Below are 19,906 nucleotides of genomic sequence, written 5' to 3' on the forward strand. Positions count from 1 at the left end.
CAACTACTATCTCTTAACACTGAGAGGCGTCCCTGCTCAAGGGAAGAGTTGCCCGGTGTGCAATCCAGTTGCTGTCCAGGGAGAACTCAAATTGGGCTCATCTAACAATCTGATGTTGGTAAAAGGTCCTGTTGCTCCGAGGAGCAACCCTGAGAGGCATCCCAGCTCAAGGGGAGATCACCGCCATGCAGCCACACTGCCTAGCAGGGAGAGCTCAAAGAAGGCTCATTTAGGCTGCCATATTTATGGGATAAAGTGGTTGGCTCATAGTCAAATTGCACACAATAGGAGAGGTATGCACGAGACTCCTTGTAGCCACAACTTATCAGCATTCCAAGCTCATGTGCGTTGGTGCTCACTGTGCTCTGCTCCTTTGTGGGTTTCCTAAAGGAGTTCTTGGCACAGCTATGGCTCAGGCTTTTACCTCCTTTGGAGCCTGTACAAAACTACTGCGAGTCTGGTTGAGGGGCGGGGGGTTGAGTGCATCCATCACAACACAAGAGTTCAAAGTAGGACCTGAATTGTCCCTCTGTTTGCTTCTCTACTGGCCTGCTAGAGGGACTGGGACAGAATCTGAAAACATCTGTTTACCCAGAGGGATCAGCAGAGAAACTGAAATTATTTAGCTAGCTGGTTAGGTGATGAAGGTCTGCAGAGATCAGGACTGAACCTAAAATTATCTGTCAGCCTATCTGCGCATCACCAGGTCAAGGACCCAGAGGGACCAGCACAGAACTCAAAATTATGTGTCTATTCACTCTTCAGCCTATTTACGTTCCCAGGTCTGAGACAAGAAGAAGGCCAGCAGAAACAGGAAGTACATCTCTCAGACGGGGATCAGCCTGCTCTTGAGAGCTATAAAATGCTATTGCAGAGCATCACTGCAGTTGTTGGAGACTTCACATTTACAGGGGAAATGCTAAAACATACTGTTTCAACAATGTCCAGGACTGCTATGTATTAAAATAAGGCACCACATGGGCCCATTCTGTCAACTGTCTAAAGTGCTTGTCCAGTTTTACCCAGCCACTCCCTCCATCTGAGCCTATCATTATTTCCTCATGTGTCTCCCTGTCTAGATTGCACAAAGGGAGTGTGGAGGAAGGGAGGTTGGGTCTAGCAGTGAGCTTTTCAGTGTAAACAAGAGATATGCTTTTCCCATCGGATATCAGTGGCTAAATCCCCAGAGCCCCGTTTCCTGGGCTCCTCAACTAGAAACACAGTACCTCACTTTCTTGCTAGAAGAGAGGACAGGAATTCTGGGCCACAGCCCTGCAAGGGATGCAATGAACTGCTGTGGGCTTGTACTTTTCTTGGCTCCTCTTTGTGAGATAAGGGTTTAAAGGTGCTCAGTGTCACAAAATGTCTTATTGACCAGGTGCCTTACAACGGTAATTTGGCTGACAGGTTAAAAGGATGGATCAGGAGTATTTGTGAGTTCCTCACACGGGATGTGCTGATGGCCACCTCCGTCATTTTGTTGCCTTAGTTTCACTGTATTTCCAAAGTGGCAGGGCATCTCTCTTCGAGGAGAGCTAAGGCTTATTGTAGTCACCCCGTATCAATCATGTCCAGAAAATAAAGCTCTATTTTTCTTGCAAAGCACTTATCGATGCCAATTTTCAACAATCTCAAGGAAAACTACGCATTCCTGTTCCTGTGTTTAAGCAGTAGATTGCTTGACAAATAAGCAGGGAATTTGCTCTCCCGACAAGGTCCCAGGGGCACTGAAGTGTGTAAGGAGCTGGAAATGCTCTTTCATGCCAGCCAAAAATGTTTTGTCCAGTCAGGCCGAAAACAAAAGCCATGACAGTGTGTTGCTGTCCATGACAACTCTCTGCACTCTCTGTGACAAGGGGCTGCTCTCCTGCAGCCAGTCCCAAAACCCAGGGAATTATGCACACACAGGGGCATAGCTGAGATCAGGGCTAGAAAGGAGTGCAGGGCTTTAAGACACTTTTCTTTCTTATTGGAGAAAACTCTGTGAGAAATGGTTGAGCCCTGGGCAGCATTGAGCAGCTGTTTCAAGGCAAATTCAAATGTAATTTAAGGAAAATAGAAATTACTACAGAACAGTTCAGCTTTTGTAAGATTCACAGTGAATCAAATCTTTGACAGCAGTCAGCTGCAACATCTATTGATCAATGTTTTGAGCAAAATTATAGAAAGTCATGGCTGTATCGATTTGCCATTTATCATATGAAATGCATTCTAAAGAAAGAAGAGGAGACAAGTGTAGTCTTAGTGTTTGTGTACGGGAAGTGGATGCCTGTTTCTCTGATGAACCCCAGTACCTGCAGGCAGAATGACTGGCAGCACTGCCAGCTGTGTCAACAGCTGGGCAGAGCACTTCCATCCACATTTCTCAAATTCAACATTTTGATTCCTCTCCCTTCTGCCCTTGCCCCTGATCACTTCTGCAGTTGATTATTGTGTTAGCGCTTTGGAAGAGTTGTAATCTGGTTTTCTCACAGGGTCCCCCTGGTCCAGGCTCCCCAGCCCATGTGTGCTGTGCTCGTCTGAGAGAATCCCTGCTGCTCCTATTTCAGAGAGGAAAATAAGGTAGCAGAGAACCTGTAACCATAGCAGAGAGAACAGAAGCACAGGGCATGTTTCCAAGTAGGAACACATCAGTTATTAACCAAAACATTGCAATTTTCAGCTGAAATGTTATCAGTATTCAAATTTGCACCCTTCTTTTATTCTCCCCCTCCCTTCTTCCAGACCCAGATAGTACATCACCAACAAAGCATTTAGAAACGTGAGTAAAGGAGCATGTAAAACAATGGGGTGAACAGGGAAAAGCAACATTGTTATTTTTGTTTAATATTAAAATGCCACTGAGATCTGGAAACAAATTACTTCAGCCCGTGCCGCAATAGGCATGGTACAGCCAAAAACTAAATGACTCTTATGTCATGAAGCAGCTCCTAGCAGCATGCAGAAGCCCTATCCTGGTGGAAGGGAATAGATGCATATTCAGAGCCATTTATTAAAGCAATGAAGAAAAGAGAAGCAATACTTTCCTTTGACTTGGAATTCCCACTTCTGCTCAGCTGGGAGTAAAGGCATAATTAATCAAAGTGCTTAAATAAGTTTCTCTCCGCCTTAATCAGAGCTGTGCAAATAAATAATTTTTCAGTTCAGTAGCTGAACCAAAATAATAATAATTGTAGAAATATTTTTAAGTTGTCTGAAATGAAACTTCAGGCTTCCTCAAATACTTTCAGTGAGCAGAAATATTTGATTTAACTGAAATGAGATGGTGACTCTTCACTTTAATTGCTCTTTATTTATTTTAAACACACAGAGCTAAATTTGTCCTTAAAAGGTTGTTTTGAAGAGAAAAATCAAAACAGATCTCTTAAAATAAGTGTTTAAATTAACAGTTCTGGCTGTCCTATTTCTTTCCCTGTTTTCTGGCTTAATCTTTTCACCAAATTCATGCTTAATATCACCATCCCCGACTGGCATCCTCTGGCAGCCAAATGAACTTGTCCAAAACAACTGCCATCCAGCTGTGGCTGACATCTCCCTGAAACACTTTTGCAAAGGTATTCCAGAACCGGCTACAACCAGAAGCTGTGCAGAGCAAGGGGTAAGAGGGATGGGAAGAGATAAGGATTGACTTGGAGGGACTGCTTGAAACTGTGACGTGTTGTTCCTCCAGAGATCTTTCCTTACAGAGCAATTACCTCTACTGTTTTAATGTGATGCAGAAACCATGTCACAAAATTTCTTTATCCAACTTCCTCCATTTGTTCTCACTTATATTCACCACATTTGGCCACACAAGTATTACCAGGGCCAAGAAAAACTCAGAGGCAAGCCCCTCTTCTGGCTGAAACCAGCTCAAGGCTATGGCGCTCATGGAAAGTACAGTCGTGGATGCACTGGGAGACGTGCTGGGTGCTGCCCATGGGCTTGTATCAGTATCATGAGATGTAGCAATGGCTGTATGGCTGCTCAGTTCCTCTTGCCCCCAGAAGTGTTCATTTTCATTGTTCGACATGATTAATTTCTATCTGCTTTTCTCACCCCTCTTCTTTCCCCTCCGAGGGAGTCCAATGAGTCAAAGGCTGAGGGACTCAGAGGTCTGGCAGGGTTCTCACCTCATCCAGCCTCGATACCAAGATGACTAACTCTGACAGGCAGCCGGGAACCCACCATAGCAGCTGCTCAGCACCCACAGCCCATTAGGTTTCTGCAAAAGCCACAGAAGCATGTTGTATCTGAGGTATTTGATCACATTTGCAAGTGTTGGGTCATGTTTTGCTGCCTTATCTTGTGAAATCTGTATCCTCACAAGGAGTAGGAGGCATCCTGGGATGCCTGGCTGGGCTGGGAGTTATGGAACATCACTGTTGCTGTTCCTTTGATGGAAAAGGCTTCAACAATCCCCTAGCATTCATTTGCCTATGTAGCCTCTATTTTTAGTAATTGTGAAGCCCAGATTCACACTATTTAAACTCTAGTTGTCTAATGAAGAGAAAGAGATCCTTTCAGACAGGCTGTGGGCTGGCTCAGACCTCCCTCTGCCATTCCCAGACTTATCAGTGGGAAGAGCCAAGAGATGCTCTGAATTTCATTTGCCTGTGCCCAGTGACTAAGCCCCTGAAGTGATAATGTGTTGGATCCAGGAGCAGATGTTAAATTTTGTGGTTCAAAGTGCCCAAGTTTGGAAATGAGCCCCTGTGCACCTGCTGTTGGCAATACAGGACTAACCCACAGCCACCCGGGCGTTAGAGGAATCGCTTTACTGAAAGTCCACAGCCCAAACATTGTACAGCTGCTCTGTACACCAGAAAAAGCTTCCAATACAACCGCAAGTTCACCATACCCGCAGGAATCATGCCTGCTTTATTTGGTGGCACCAAGTCAATTTAAGTATAGTACGTTTTGTTAAAACAATTGACGTATTCAGTGTGAAACAGGCTGCTTTTTGGGCACACACACCGGTCTTCAGGTCTGGGATAGAAGTACAAGCTGCAGCACCAAATACAAACTGAGAACAACTGCTCAAGGTTTAATTTGATTAATTAACTTGGTGATACCTTGGGTGAGAAAAGGTACCCAGTAAGTGGGGGAGGGACGTTTTTAGCATGAGAGGTAAAAAAAGTCATTCAGTCCTCTGGGAGAGGGAGGGAGAGATAAAACGAGAGCAGCAGGTAATTTATTGCTGGTGGAACAAGAAGCTGTTAGCTGAGAGGAGGGGATAAGAATTATAGAGTGCTGTAAAACCAATATCTCTATAGAGCCCGTGATGTTTAGTGTCCAGAGTTATGAATTTCTGTTCCCCAGCCTGTCTCTTGCTGCTCCTATTTCAGACATGAAGAAGGACCTGGGAGCTCTAAAGCTTGTCCCTTTTATCCACCTCTGTGAATAGCTCCCATAAAATATATTACCTCTCCTGACAAATCTTGCCTCCAGCACCTCCTTGGAGCCCAGCTACTCCCAGCACAGCAGTGAAGAGCTCAGGGCTTGATCCTGTCCAGGCTCCCACTGTGACCCAGGCAACAGTGAGCATAAAATGCTTCCAGAGCAGAAGGAGATGGACTGCCCTACCTTATCCCTCCCCGTGGCCTGATGCATATGACTGGCCATAAAGCAGGGCTACAGAGATGCACAACCTGCTGCAGTCTTCTTGTAGGGCTAAACCCAGTCTCTCCTGCAAAATGCAGCAGCTCCCTTTTGTTGCAGAGGCCAGGGAGTTTATATCTGCTGGTCTACAAGACTGATGCAGTTAAACCAGCAGAAACTGGTGGCCATATAAACCCAAGCCTTCAGGCATCCACCTGTGCCTCTTGTCCCAGGGACTTTCCAAACTGAACTTCTAATGAGAGAATCGTTTTTCTCCCATTAGAGCATCCCTGCAGCCAAGCCCTGACCCTCTGGCTTGTCTTGGAGGAGAGGAAAGCTGCAGTATGCATGGGAACCACCCCCTAAGAGCACATAACAGAAGAGGACTTCTCTTTGCATGGGGAAGGCTTTTCCCACCTACTTCGCACCATATGGCCTCACACAAGAGCCAGGAGCGGCACTTACCCACTGGCAGCACAGCTAAGGGATCTGCCACAGCAGGGAAAACAGCATTTACATCCCTTCCCTGGCTTGCCCTTGGCCTGTCTCCAGCTCCCTCAGAGTGACTCACTTCTGTGAGTTACTAGCAAAAATGGTACAAAGTCAAAGCAGAAAATATCCTATATGAAGCAATTATAACAGAGGGAGGGAGGTGTAGGTCGGTTTGTTTTTTTTCTTTTCCAGAGAGAACAAGGGAGAAAGCCTGCAAGTAAAAAAGTCTGATGTTGATGGCAGGTGAAACCATTGAACTTTATTAAACTGCTGACAAGTATGGAGGTTTGATGCCTTCAGCGGGTTTGCAACTTAGCACCAAGCCCATGCTGAACCTGCAGTGCCTTATCTGGGTATCTCTGGCTCACTGCATGAAATCTCTTTCTCCCAAGACCTCTCCTCAATGAGAAGAGTGGTTTTCAGGATGCTTTGGAGCTCCACATCAAGCTGTCCCTCAGCACTGCCTTTCATCTCTACCTTGGAGGGAGCTCTACTGAAGGACATCGGCTGACAAACAAGCCACAGAGCCTTTCATGAAGTTACTGCCTTCAGGAGCTGAAAACCCAGAAGTCAGTTCTCCAAAATTCAATTAGCTGAAAAACAGGAGTTTGGAAGGCAGAACAAATGTTGGTTTCTTCTCATTTTCCTTAGGGCTTTTGTGTCAAACCATTGCCTGCAGCCAAACAAGCTAGAAATGTAACTCCAAAAAGAAATAAAAATCCATGGTTCTCACTCAGCTGTGACTCCTTGAGCTCAGACTGACAGCTAGGGATATCACTGCAGTCACTGGAGCCTGCCACAGGTAGGATCAGGGAGGTAACAAACCACAAGCTGGTTTTTCATCAGTGGGGCAAGGAGGTTCCCCAAGTCAGAGATGATACATAAGGACAGGGGCAGAGCCTTTGTACCACTTGACCATCTAGCTGAGGGGCTTGTTGCAAACAGGAGCAACAATCAGTTGTGAGCAATGCTCCACTCCATCCTAAACGTAGCCTGGAGGTCAACATGTATTATATCTCTCCTACCTAGGAGGCAGGAGGTGTTTATGGCTGGTTTGACAGGCTGGGAAGGTTGATCTGCAGGTGATTCAAACTGCAATCTCAGGTGGTGTCCTGGTGCATGCTGCTGCTAGCCCATAAGCGGCGCCCAGGTTTTCTATGCTGCTTTTGGTCACAACTGGGTTTTCAAGCATGCTGGTCTGTGGGGGTTTCCACATATTTATAAAGAAGCTGGCAAATATGGAGATGTCACTGTACATTTCAAATAAGTTAATTTTCTCCTGGAAGCTGCAATTTCCTCACAGACCTTGTCTCAGGGACTCACTAAAGGCAGCTGAGTTGGGGGGGGGGAGGATCTTGACTGAAGATAAGGTGTGTCCAATGCATTTGGAGCATCTCCAGATGAGGTTTTTGGGACTGGGAACAAAATTTTGTGTTCTTAAGATATTTGAGGTCTCACCACTAAATATAGTCTCAGAATCCTACTCTTGCATAGAAAAGCCATCTCACAGGACATCTCTGTGGTACTGGATGTTCTTGCCTGTTTGCTAAGCTGAGATACAGAGTCCTGGCCTACAGCAAGACTGTTTCCAATCAGGCATCTTTCATCAGGCAGCCCTGGGCCTGTCCCCTGGGTGATGGTCCCTCTCCCTGGAGGTGACAGCCTTTCTCATATGAAGGAGAAGAGAGAGATCAGATCCATGGCAACAGGAGTGAAGGTCCCAAAGTCCCTGCGAGATGGGTGGAGGGACAGAAGCCCAGCCCTTGCAGGTGGTGCTTGAAGACCACTGGGACCTGCAGATGGTGAAGGACACCAGATCAGATTTGGGGGAAGGAAGGTTTGTTGAGGATGAGGAAGGATGCTACAGTAGTTAGCTAAGAAACAGAATCTCAGAAAAACAGAAATGGCAGGCTCCAGGAGACAGCAAGAAATTGTTTACTTCTTCCCACCCCTCTGAGGGAAAATTCAATCTACCTGGACCACCCCATAAGAATTTTGTCCTGCCAGCTCCATTGAAGTGCTCTGGGATCTCCTCCTTTAATCAATTCTCATGCCCCTGCATACTCTTATGTCTGGCTTAAATACCCCCTGACAACAGCAGGAGCACTTTCTTCCAGTCTACCCTTAACAGACATGGAGAAAAGTCACTGCCTCCTATGCCCTGAAAGAGTCTGAGGACTCTAGAAAACTCGACTCGCCTTCCCAGTCACTGATTTGAGGTCAAAGTGTTTTTGGGGTTTTCCTTCCAACTTCAGATGTGGCAAGAACACCACTCCGCACCCTTAAGAGAATGAAGATGTAAGTGAATGAAATACTTAGCTCTTGGAAGTGTCCTCTGCTATCTATTGGGGACACACTCAGCCTGATTCTTGTTCACATGAGGAGCTGTTTATGCTGTTGCAGTAAAATAATTGCTATCCAGGCTTTGTTGTAAATCCAAATTAGTCTCCTAATGTTGCTGCTGGGGAGAGGATTAAATTTATCACAAGCAGTAGGTGTATAATATTTTGTATTCCCCAAGCAAATCCTTTCACAGCAGAATGAAAGACTAGACATTGTGTCTATGATCCAAATGGAAGGGCTTTTTTTTTTTTCATGTTAGGCAAACTAGCAAAAAAAAAAATTTGGACCCCTTGCCAACTTTCCTGTATTGACAGATGATTTACAATTTCTTTTCCTGGGGAAAAGAAGCCAAAACAAAATAAACAAAATCTAGTAAAAATAATTACCAAGGCTTCCCATGGGTCCAGAGTCTTACATACTCATTACTTTGACAAATAATAATCCTGAAGGAAGTCTACATGGAACATGAAGTCAGTAAACTGTCCAACAAATCTTGGTCCTGTATTCAGGCACAGAGGAGATATGCCAAAAGTGATCATGCTAGAGGAATGGAAGAAGGTAAGGGTAATGAATTTCATCTTTCTTTCTGAGGCCAAAGCTCAGTGGAAAGTCGTCACTGACATGATGATGGACTCTCCAGATGTTCGCTCTCCCAGACTTGAGCAGTGGCCAAGGTATTGCACTTTTCACAGAATCACAGAATGGTAGGGGTTGAAAGGGACCTCTGGAGATCATCTAGTTCAACCCCTCTGCCAAAGCAGGTTCACCTACAGCAAGTTGCACAGGACTGCATCCAGGAGGGTTTTGAATATCTCCAGGGAAGGAGACTCCACAGCCTCCCTGGGCAGCCTGTTCCAGTGCTCTGTCACTCTCAGATTAAAGAAGTTTTTCCTCATGTTTAGATGGAACTTCCTGTGCTCCAGTTTGTGCCCATTGTCTCTTGTCCTGTCACTGGGCACCACTGAAAATAGTCTAGCTCCAACCTCTTGACACCCACCCTTTAGATACTTGTAACCATTGATAAGGTCCCCTCTCAGTCTTCTCTTCTCCAGGCTAAAGAGCCACAGTTCTCTGAGCCTTTCCTCAGAAGAGAGATTCTCCAGTCCCCTAATCATCTTCATAGCCATCCATTGGACTCTCTCCAGTAGTTTCCTGTCCCTCTTGAACTGGGAGGCCCAGAACTGGACACAGTACTCCAGATGTGGCCTCACCAGGGCAGAGTAGAGGGGAAGGATAACTTCCCTGGACCTGCTGGCCACACTCTTCTTAATGCACCCCAGGACACCACTGGCCTTCTTGGCCACAAGGGCACATTGCTGGCTCACTACCAGAACTCCCAGGTACTTCTCCGCAGAGAGAAGGTCGAACCCCAGCCTGTACAGGTGCACGGGGTTATTCCTCCCCAGGTGCAGGACCCTACACTTGCCTTTGCTGAACCTCATTAGGTTCCTCTCTGCCCAGCTCTCCAGCCTGTCCAGGTCTCGCTGAATGGCAGCACAGCCTTCTGGTGTGTCAGCCACTCCTCCCAGTTTTGTAATGTCAGCAAATGTGCTGAGGGTGCGCTCTGTCCCTTCATCCAGGTCATCAATAAATATATTGAATAAGACTGGACCCAGTACTGACCGCTGGGGAACACCACTAGTTACAGGCCTCCAGCTGGACTCAGTGCCACTGATCACAACCCTCTGAGCTCTGTCCTTCAGCCAGTTCTCAATCCACCTCACTGTCCGCACATCTATCTCACACTTCCTAAGCTTATGTCTGAGGATGTGATGGGAGTCAGTGTCAAAAGCCTTGCTGAAGTCGAGGTAGACAACATCCACTGCTCTCCCCTCATCCACCCAGCCAGTCATGCCATCATAGAAGGCTATCAGGTTGGTCAGGCATGATTTCCCCTTGGTGAATCCATGTTGACTACTCTGCTTAGCAAGGTTGGTGGCCACCTAGAAGCACTGGCAAGACTGCAGTGGACGTTTGCAAGAGGAACCATTAGCAAGACATGGCTGTGCCATGTAGGATATCATCAGCTCTGAGGGGCTCTTTGGGCACCAAACACCTGCCTTCAGGCTCCACCCAAACCACAACTGCAGACTCACTGTCTACCAAGGAGGCAAACACCATCTTGGGGATGTCTCCAGAAGCACCCTCAGTAAGAACACAGACAAACATATTTACAAGGAAATGGTGGACTCAGGAGAGCTAAGCTGGAGTGGCCTAGGTAATTTCCAAAAAGCAAGGGTCTCCCTTCCTCTTAGTTGCCCTCTTACTTTAATGCACAATTTGTATTGAGCAAGGATAACTGAGTGTGGTGTGAGGCCACCATTGCTGGACATGCCTGGGGGTTGTTCAGCTCTGCATCCCCATCAGGCCAGCCCCCTGAGTGTATCAGTGCGCTCAAAAGAATTGAGACTATACGAATGATTTGCAAGGATATCTAATTAGCCAGCTGCTCAGTGACCTGCTAACAGGTCCAGTGTGCTCTTCACTGAGTTCTCAGCCCCTCTGTACCCATGCAGAGCTCACAGCCCAGCTTGGCTCCCTCCCTCCCTCCTTCTCTTGCATCTAAGCAAGTCAAAATAACTTGTTAGCAGTCCAATTGCATTCCACTGCTTATCATTTATTCATTCTGATTTCTGAACCAGACATAACAAATACATCCACCATTAGCTCTGAATACCCCCTCCCAGAATGTAGAGCACACTGTAATCAATAAATATGCAGAGCCTGTTGCTTCCACTGCCAGAGGCTGGTAAAACCCACATTCACCTCCCTTCAATTCACTCAGTTCTACTTCATCCCTCTCTTAAAACACCCAGGCTATTGAGAGGGAGCTGTGCTAGAAGGCTCTACTATGCAAAAGATGGGCTAAATATACTTTTATTGTCTTTTTTTTTTTTTCTTTTTTTTCTTCATCTTGCTTCTGGGTTTGATCCTGCATGTATCAAAGTCAAAGCAAACATTGCCACAGAGGTTAAGACCAGCTCTGAGGGTAAAGGGTACAAACCACACTCCAGAAACTAGTCCATGCTCCAGTTTTAGAAAGCTAGACTCTATTTTGAGCGCAGTAGCTCAAAGAGTATCTGGCTATCACTCTAAGAAATTACCTGTAGTGCAAGCCTAGAGTGAAAGTAATGTGCTCTTCAGTACACAGAGCTATTGCTGTAACACAAAAAGCCACATGCTTAATGTACCTATTTATCCATGAACTCGGACAGCTTACCAGCTTTGCAACAGGACTACCCCTACTATTTCACCATCAAACCTGGGGACAGCACTTACACATGAAATAACACAAACCGACAATCCCAGAAATCCCGCTGTCAGCATTCATGATGTACATACTGATCATCAGCTGCAACATACTACCCAATGGAAATCCCTAGCTATACTAATAGAAAGCAATTAGAAAATAAAGCAAACCCCAGATAAACAACAAATAAAAAACACAAGCAGAAGAAAGGAAAACCCACCAGAATAATTGCTGCTTTTTGAAACTGATACTGCAATTGCAGAGGTGTTCTCCACTCTGTTACTGGATTCGCTCTGGAAGAGCTGAAGTGTTCAGCTGGTTTCACCCCCGAGTTGAGGAAAAATCAGAATCAATCCAAATTCTGAGAGCCTGGAGGACTGACCTGGGCTGGACCAATTGTTCTCCTGCTCTGTTTGTCTGACTCGGTGCTGGGTGTTACACAGCTAAAGGCATTGAGCAAAGCAATGTTTGCCATTGCAGAGTTAGGGTCTGAGAAATACACCATCTGATTCATGTAGACTGCACTTAGCTTCAGTTTGAGCTTCAGTGGTTATTAGAGTCAGATGAGTGCTGGAAACTAATTTACATCATCACTATAAGATGCACCTGGGCTTGGACAACCACTTCATCTTCTGTTGTTCTTGCAGAAGCCAATTTTGGGATAAGGCAAAGGCATTTATATCTAATCCAAAGGGCTTTCAGGCTTAAAGCTCAGGTCACTGAAGACATCTATAGATCTGTGGGGTTTTGTTCACTTGTACCATAGTTGTGGTTGCCTGTAAAAGCCAAGAAACAGAACAAGCTCTGAAAGAAGAAGCTTTCAGAAATGTCAGAGAAGGTTTAATTTTCTGAAAAATTCAGTATCTTTACAAATGTCTTGCAGAGAACAAAGCAAGAAAAATGCAAAGCCTGCTTCAAATCATTAACAAACATGTGAATTACAGATTCCCTGATCTTTTTTGTCTACCCATTCATCCATCCATTCCCTCCCGAAGGAGTTCTGTACTGCAGAATGAGTCCTCAGATGTGTCAGGAATACCAGGTGACAGCTGAGTGCTGCATTAATATTCTCCCCTATCGCCACGCGAGTTGCAGGAGATCGGAGGGGAGCGAGCAAAGTTTTTATCCTTTCAATATGCAGCTAGTGTGTGCTACCACATGCAGAACAAAGCTCAGCCACAAAGATTCACACCATGATTAATTCATATGCAGACAATCCTGCTTCACATAGCTCTTTTGGCAGAGATCATGTGAGGTGGGAAGCTGCCGTTTAAGTCAACCCACGTACAATTATTAATGGTATTGTTAAAACTTTCGTGGTGTTGTCTGTCTGATGAAGACAGTCAGGTCATTCATGCAAGTGCTAACAGCTTTCATTACTGATACTGTCATTTTGCAACGTTGAGAAGAAAATGAAGGAACCACACCCCCCCAAATCTCCTCTATCTCAGGTCTTGCCCAAAGCTATTTGGCATTTCAAAGTCAGGAGGCACTTGCTCTAACAAATTGGGAGATCAAGTTTCAAATGCTGCAATAAAGACTGTCTTCTGAGAGTTACCATCTTTATGATCCTGGGAGACCCTAGGGCTACATCTTCACTGTAAACAAGCAGGGGCCATGCCCAAAGGGTAAGTGGCACCAAGCAGTCCCTGTCCATACTGTCAAATTCTCTTTTCCTCCCTCATGTTGCCACTTGGGAATATGCCAAAGCCATGACAGGGGAAGTGCTAATGCTGATGACTAGAATACAATGCTTGAGCCTCTGTTCTAGCCTTATTCCTTTAGACCTAACCAATATCTCCATCATGCTTGGACTTGCCTTCCCAGCTAGAGGAGGGGAGCCAGGCCACATGTTCAACCCGTTAGTGACACAGGCAGTGTTAGCAGGGTATTAGGCTTGCCCCACATCTGCAGCCTATCCAGGGAGAAGGGACATAGAAATCAGGCTGGCAGGAGGAGGGGGTATTCCTCCTGCTCCTCCTGTTCCTGTTTCTGTTCCTCCTCTTCCTCCTGTTCTTTATTTTCCTGTTTCTGTTCCCCCTTCATCTCCTCCTCCAGCCCTGTTTCCCAAACACCTCCCCTCCCACTGCAACCTTTCATACACAGACCTTGGAAAAGTTTTCTATAAAATTAATGTATTGGGCAAGCATAGCTCTATATTTGCCCCATCTATACCCTCTCATGAGTGCAAAATGTTGGCCCTGTCAGAGGCAAGGTACAGAGATTGATGTTTTGTGTTGACCTTCTGCAGCTGATTGTTCTTGTGTTCCATGGAAGAGCACTTGGAGGCCGAATTTCTTCAGTCTGCTCCTTCCCTGCCTCCATACAGCCTTTCCGTCAGCCACAGCAATATGGGAACTCGTGGAGCTGGGAATCCAGAGGTTTGAGGGTGCAGAGCTCAGTGCACTTTTTCAAATCCACAGTTGCTTCAACAGAAGGCCAAAACATTATAAGAACTTTGGTCTAAATTGATAGTATTAAAAAGCCGGGAAAACTATCTCAGAAAGCCCGTGCCTTTCTTTATGGTGGGGATACTAGAGCTCTGTCTTGCCACAGTCATGAAGAGTTCATTTCCCAGACAGCTCGTGTTCTAATTATAGTACAGATAGCTTTTGGCTGGGATCTTTTAGCTGTTTCCATGCCAGGTCCCAAGTGACAGGTTGTCTGCATCTACATTTGTACCTCTTCTTCACGAGACAGGCAGATGTATTGTGATAGGGGATATGAAACTGGACTCCTGTCGACCTGTATTCTGTCTTGACTATAGGCAGTTCAGTTCCCCTTCACTGCCTCCATCTGGAGTATTGAGGGCAGGGTCTGTTCCCTCTATATCTGTAGTGCTCCTTGCACCAAGAAGCCTTCATCTCATTTGGGGACTGAATGATTAGTGGCTGCCTACAGAGTACAAAAACCTGGACCCAGTAATGAAATGGAAATGAAAATGTTAATTAGGATTTCCTAACAAGGAAAAAGACAGACTCAAAGGAACTAAACATAAAAAGAAAATAACAAAAGCTTTGTCAAAATGTACTACACTATTTTTAGCCTTTCTTTATTTTCCAGGGAAGATAACATTGCAATAATATAGTGTCTCCCATATATCAATCAATTAAGCCTTCCACTACCAGCTGGGAGTATTATCACCATTCTACAGATGTGAAAAGCAGAGTCTTAGCTGGAGAATACCTGTCCAAACAGCAACAGAGCCCAGGTTTTAGAAAATCCACATGCTAAGATTTCCCCACCCTAGTGTTCCTCCCTTTCTTCCACCCCAGTCAAAGAAATATTATAATGCAAGACAATAAACCCAAACAGTATTACTGCAGTAGCCTCCCAGAAGAGTTACCAGGGGACAGAACATGCTTGGGACCTTTCTGAGTGTCCGCTATCATAGAATCATAGAATTATTTCAGTTGGAAAAGACCCTTAAGATCATCAAGTCCAACTGCTAACCTAAAACTGCCAAGTCACCACTTAACCATGTCCCTAAGAGCGACATCTACATGTCTTTGAAATACCTCCAAGGATGCTGACTCAACCATTTCCCTGGGAAGCCTCTTCCAATGCTTGACAACTCTTCCCAAAGTAAGAAATCATGCTCCATCCACGTTTCATGTTTTATTGCTTACACTGTAGGCCTGTTGACGCTGCTTTCACATCTGCCCTGGGTGTCAGCCCAACATTATATTACCATCTAAGGCTCAAAAACATGCTCCTCTGTGCCACAGTGGCCCACACTTCTATATGGTGGCTCAATATAGACGATCTCCCAAATGAATTAAGGAGAAAGAAAAGAATGTAATCAATCAGTATTAATGAGCACAACCCAATTGTTTACAAGCTGTTTCTGTGTTTCAGCCACTGCCTTTGATCTCCTATGCAGATGAGTGCTGGCGCTATGTCAAAATGCAAACTACATCCCGCTCACTGGGGCTCGGTGCTGTGTCCCTCTGCTGACAGTGGATCAAGCAAAACGAGTGCATGACTTCAACTTGCTGATTTATTGCACAGCACCAGCCAGTGGTGGCTGGCTGGGAGTAAATGCATTTCCAAGGTGAAGATCAGATGTCAAGACCAAAATGTTGATACAACAAGAGCCAATCCAGCACGGCTATTTTTTTACACAGTGGGTGGACAAGGGGGACAGATGACTGTACAACTATGAAATGAAGGCCAGGTTCCTCAAAAAGCTGGGAACCCGTATGCTGTTATTGCAGTACTTAGTATATGGTTGTGTTCCCCAAAGCACATAGGAAACCTCTGGCAAGTGAAGTTCTGTGGGGCTTCATCTGCTGTAGCTGCAATGTGGTCGTTAAAACTAGCTGGAAAGTGGGGTGGTGAGGAAGAGCTAATGCAAAATAGTCAGCTCTGTCAAAAGACTGGAGGGCTGAACGCATCACATTTGGTAGCAGCTTTCTGATGGTTAAAAATGAATATTTTAAAGGGAGAGTAGGATAGTCACAGGAATGATTTCAGAATTATTCTGAACAACACTAGAGCCTTTTCTTTATGCCAGGGATTGTCTGTGTTTGTACAATGCCTAAAGCTGCTTCTCTCTTCTGGCCCCAGCCATTATGGTAATAATGAGAATAACAACAGCAGTATCCGTGCTGTGTATGCTAATGACCATGTACTCAAGTGAGAGTAGGTTGCATATTGCTGGGAAAGATGAAGAGAAAAACCCAGCAAGGTTAGAGGTGACAGAACCATTTAATGATAACTATATAAACAGTAGAGAACTGACAGACCAAAACTTTGGTGAAGGAGCATAGTCCTGTTAGAAGGATACATTAGAAAGACAACAAATGAGTACAAAGTGAAGAACTGCTGGAAAAAGAGAATGTCATAAGGAGAATTTGTGGGTTTTTTTCCTGTAATTCTTAAGAAGAAGGTGGAAAACCATTAATAACTTCTCAAAGGAAGGATGAAGAGGGTGTTTTTTTATTGGTACCACAAGAAACAGGCTGTGAATATGAGATTATTTAGGACAAAGATGATTGGCAGAGAGTGAGATACGTGAGCAGGCCATACTGACAAAACTGATATACTCAGGATGCTCTGCAAGAAATAAGGACCAGAAATAAAAGAGAAGCTGTAGGATCACAAGTAAATTACATGAAAATAAAAGCCAAACAGTGGGATGGGATGTTTCATTTGTCACTGTTCATGAAGTGTATACGAGGCCTCCACATGAAAGAAAGGTTTTCATAAAAGGCAGGATGCTGCCTGACCCTGGGCTTTTCTTTGTCTTTTGAAGAACGTGTTCCATGGGGCTCATGGGATTGTAAGAAACGATGGGCAAATCTGAACAATCTTAGCAAAGAGTTCCATAAAGGCAAGGCTGCAGTGTCCTATGATTTTGTGCTGAGTCATCAAAACATTGTGTAAATGGGAGTTCGGCTTTATTGTAAGACAATAGGTCTTTCAAAATACAAGTCTGATTGACAGGGAGGATGTCTGATGTTGAGGAAGGTAGGAGCACTTTCAGGTCATTGTTGTCCTGGTGTATGTTAGGTGTGACTTAGCCAATGAGGCTCCAGATGCTGCAGAGAAGGGAGTTAGAAGTCACAGAAGACATCAGAGCAGCAGGAGGAAGCAAAGCAATTTCTTAATTAATTTTTGGTCCTTCTTTCAAATGCTCAAACTTTAACTCTTCTTGGCCCAGCTTCTTAAAACTAAGTGTCATTCGGTGTGCAGTGTTACAGACAAAATATGCTTATCATGTTTTGGAAGGCTTCTTCCTTCATAACACATCAAGTCAAGATCAAGCCAAGAACTTGCAGAACTAAAACAAATGGGGTGACAGCTCAGGCTGAAGAGGTAAAGTCTTACCATTGGAAGGACAAAATAGCTTATATTCTCTGCAGACTGCTGCAGAAGACGGGTGTAGTGGGCCCTCACCGGTGAATAGCGCAGGAGTAGGACAGCTGATAAAATCCCTATTGAAACCGGAGAGGCAGAGAGAAGCAAGGGAGCAAAGCAGAGATGTGCAGTCTGATTCACTATTCTCAATATCTTCTCCCACAATAGACTGAGTTAGTTCATCGTCTTGGGCAGGGAAAAAAACCCAAAACACCAGAGCAATAACTTGTATCCCTTTCTCCCCAGCTAGAGTGTGCAAATTGGAGCTCACTGCCCTGATCCCAGACTCTGGTGCAGTCTGCCACCCATACTTGGGGCTGAAGCAAACTGAAGTACAATAATCCAGGTCATGAAGAAAGCAATGCAGATGTATTCATGTACCTCTACTGTATTTTCAGGTAACCATACTAATCAGAGTAACTCCATATCTGCATTGTGAGCGTTAATAGCTCGTGCACTGTTAGTGCCAGTAAGCATATATTGTAAGGATTGCTTTCCAGCTGACATCAAATTTCTTTTTCCATTTTCCAAACCACTTACACAAGAGACCCTTCTGCCACTCTTCACTTAATTGCAATCACTATCCTAGTAATTCTGTATCTTCTGCAGTCTTGGCAATTCCCCTACTCATGTTCTTCCTCATGTCCCTTATGAATACAACAGGTAGCACAGGTCAATGAGACATCTTCAGTAATCTCCTTGCACTGTGAAAACAGACCCTTACTCCCTACCTTGAGCTGTTTGTGAATCTGTAATACACTTGACCCAGTTTTCCCTTGACAGGTTTTACGAGGAATCTTTGTAGAGGGACCTTGCCTACTACATTTTTTTAAGAAATGTAGACCAGGTAAGACTTCCTGTTGTCCAGAGTCCTCCCAAAAACATTAATAGATTTGATGACATGATGTTTTGTTGACTTTTCTCTGACTTCTTCTTTCTTGTTTCTGTGTTTACTACTTCCACTCTGGCCTATAGCAAACATATTTTGCCCTTTCCATTCCTCTGGGATGAGTCTGGCTCATGAAGTCAGAGTACACTGGAGCAAATAGTTCAGAACTTTCAGTACTTTCAGAACTTTTGGGTTGATTCCAGGTGTTTCTGGTGATATCATGAATAAATAATAAAAACAGAGCAATAAAATTATGTTTTCAATGTATTCAGAAACATCCCATACTGGCCATTGAACTTGGCTTGTTTTTTCCTTTGGATATAAACAATGGTTCTTGGTTTTTCTTGTTGTCTCAGATGATGTCAGTGACCAGCTCAGCAGAGCTGGTAGGGTCAGTTTACCCATGCAAGCAGCCTGTCAGCTAGGTCACTCCAGTCACATCCCTCCAGAGTGGGTCATGTCACTCAGCCGAGATAACCCTTGGTTGTCTCCCCGTGACTCAGGTCAGGCAGGGGAATCAATCAGATGCTGCAGCCACTGTGTGAGCAAGTTGCCTCCCTCCACCACGGGCCTTGGGGTTTTGTTCCAGCTGGTCACATCTGTTTTCTCCTTCCATTAGTCATGTCAAGCACTCACCCCACTCGTCTGTGCCAGTGGCCTGCCAAAGGACAGGGTGGACTGGGCGCATACCAGGAGTGTTGCACACAGGCTACTTTTCCTTGCAGATCTTTTGTCTAAAATACAAAGAAAAAAAAGAAAAAGTAAATGACCTCTTCATACTCAGTGAAAATAGTTAATCTATAAAAGTGTGCGAGGACTATTTCAGAGGACACTGCTTCAGTCACCAGCTATGTTCTCATGAGCTCCCTGCATGGCCAAAGCTTTCAGTGGGCAGCTGCCACTCAGGTTGGACTCTCGGTCACTCATGTCAACCTCACCCGCCACCTCTGTACCTCACCTGCCAACCACGCCAGTGCCTGCCACCGCTTCAGCTGGCGGCTCAGCTCAGCTTTGCACGCCAGGTAGGTGCCACGGCCAGCCAGCACCAGCAGTCATAGCACCCGTTCCAGCTCTCCTGGTCACTCCTGTCAGTTAGGTAGCTCTTGCTCCAGGCATCTACTTGGGGCGGTCACTGCTGGAGTTGACACCAACCAGGTCCTGCAGCTAAGTACAAACCTCAATATCTTTGTGGAAACCATGCAAAAGGCATCTTTTGCAGACATTTTTATTCTGAATGCTTTCTTTGTCTGAACAGCTTTTCAAAATACCGTTAAAACTTAATACTAAAATAACCCGTCAAGTCTGTCTAAAAAAACCTGAATGTAAAGGGAACAGTTCATAGACATAAGCTAATGGTTTTCCTTCCTTTTCCTCCAAGTCTCTCCAGAGGCTGGGAGGACCAGGAATCAGAGCGCAGCTGGAAGACCCCTTCCTAGGCTGGTACTCAGGGAGCCAAGCCAAACCCACCTTTGTGCCTGGAGGATAATTCA

The sequence above is a fragment of the Leptosomus discolor genome, chromosome 2 (assembly GCF_034619465.1).
Source record: "Leptosomus discolor isolate bLepDis1 chromosome 2, bLepDis1.hap2, whole genome shotgun sequence".
Taxonomy (NCBI): domain Eukaryota; kingdom Metazoa; phylum Chordata; class Aves; order Leptosomiformes; family Leptosomidae; genus Leptosomus; species Leptosomus discolor.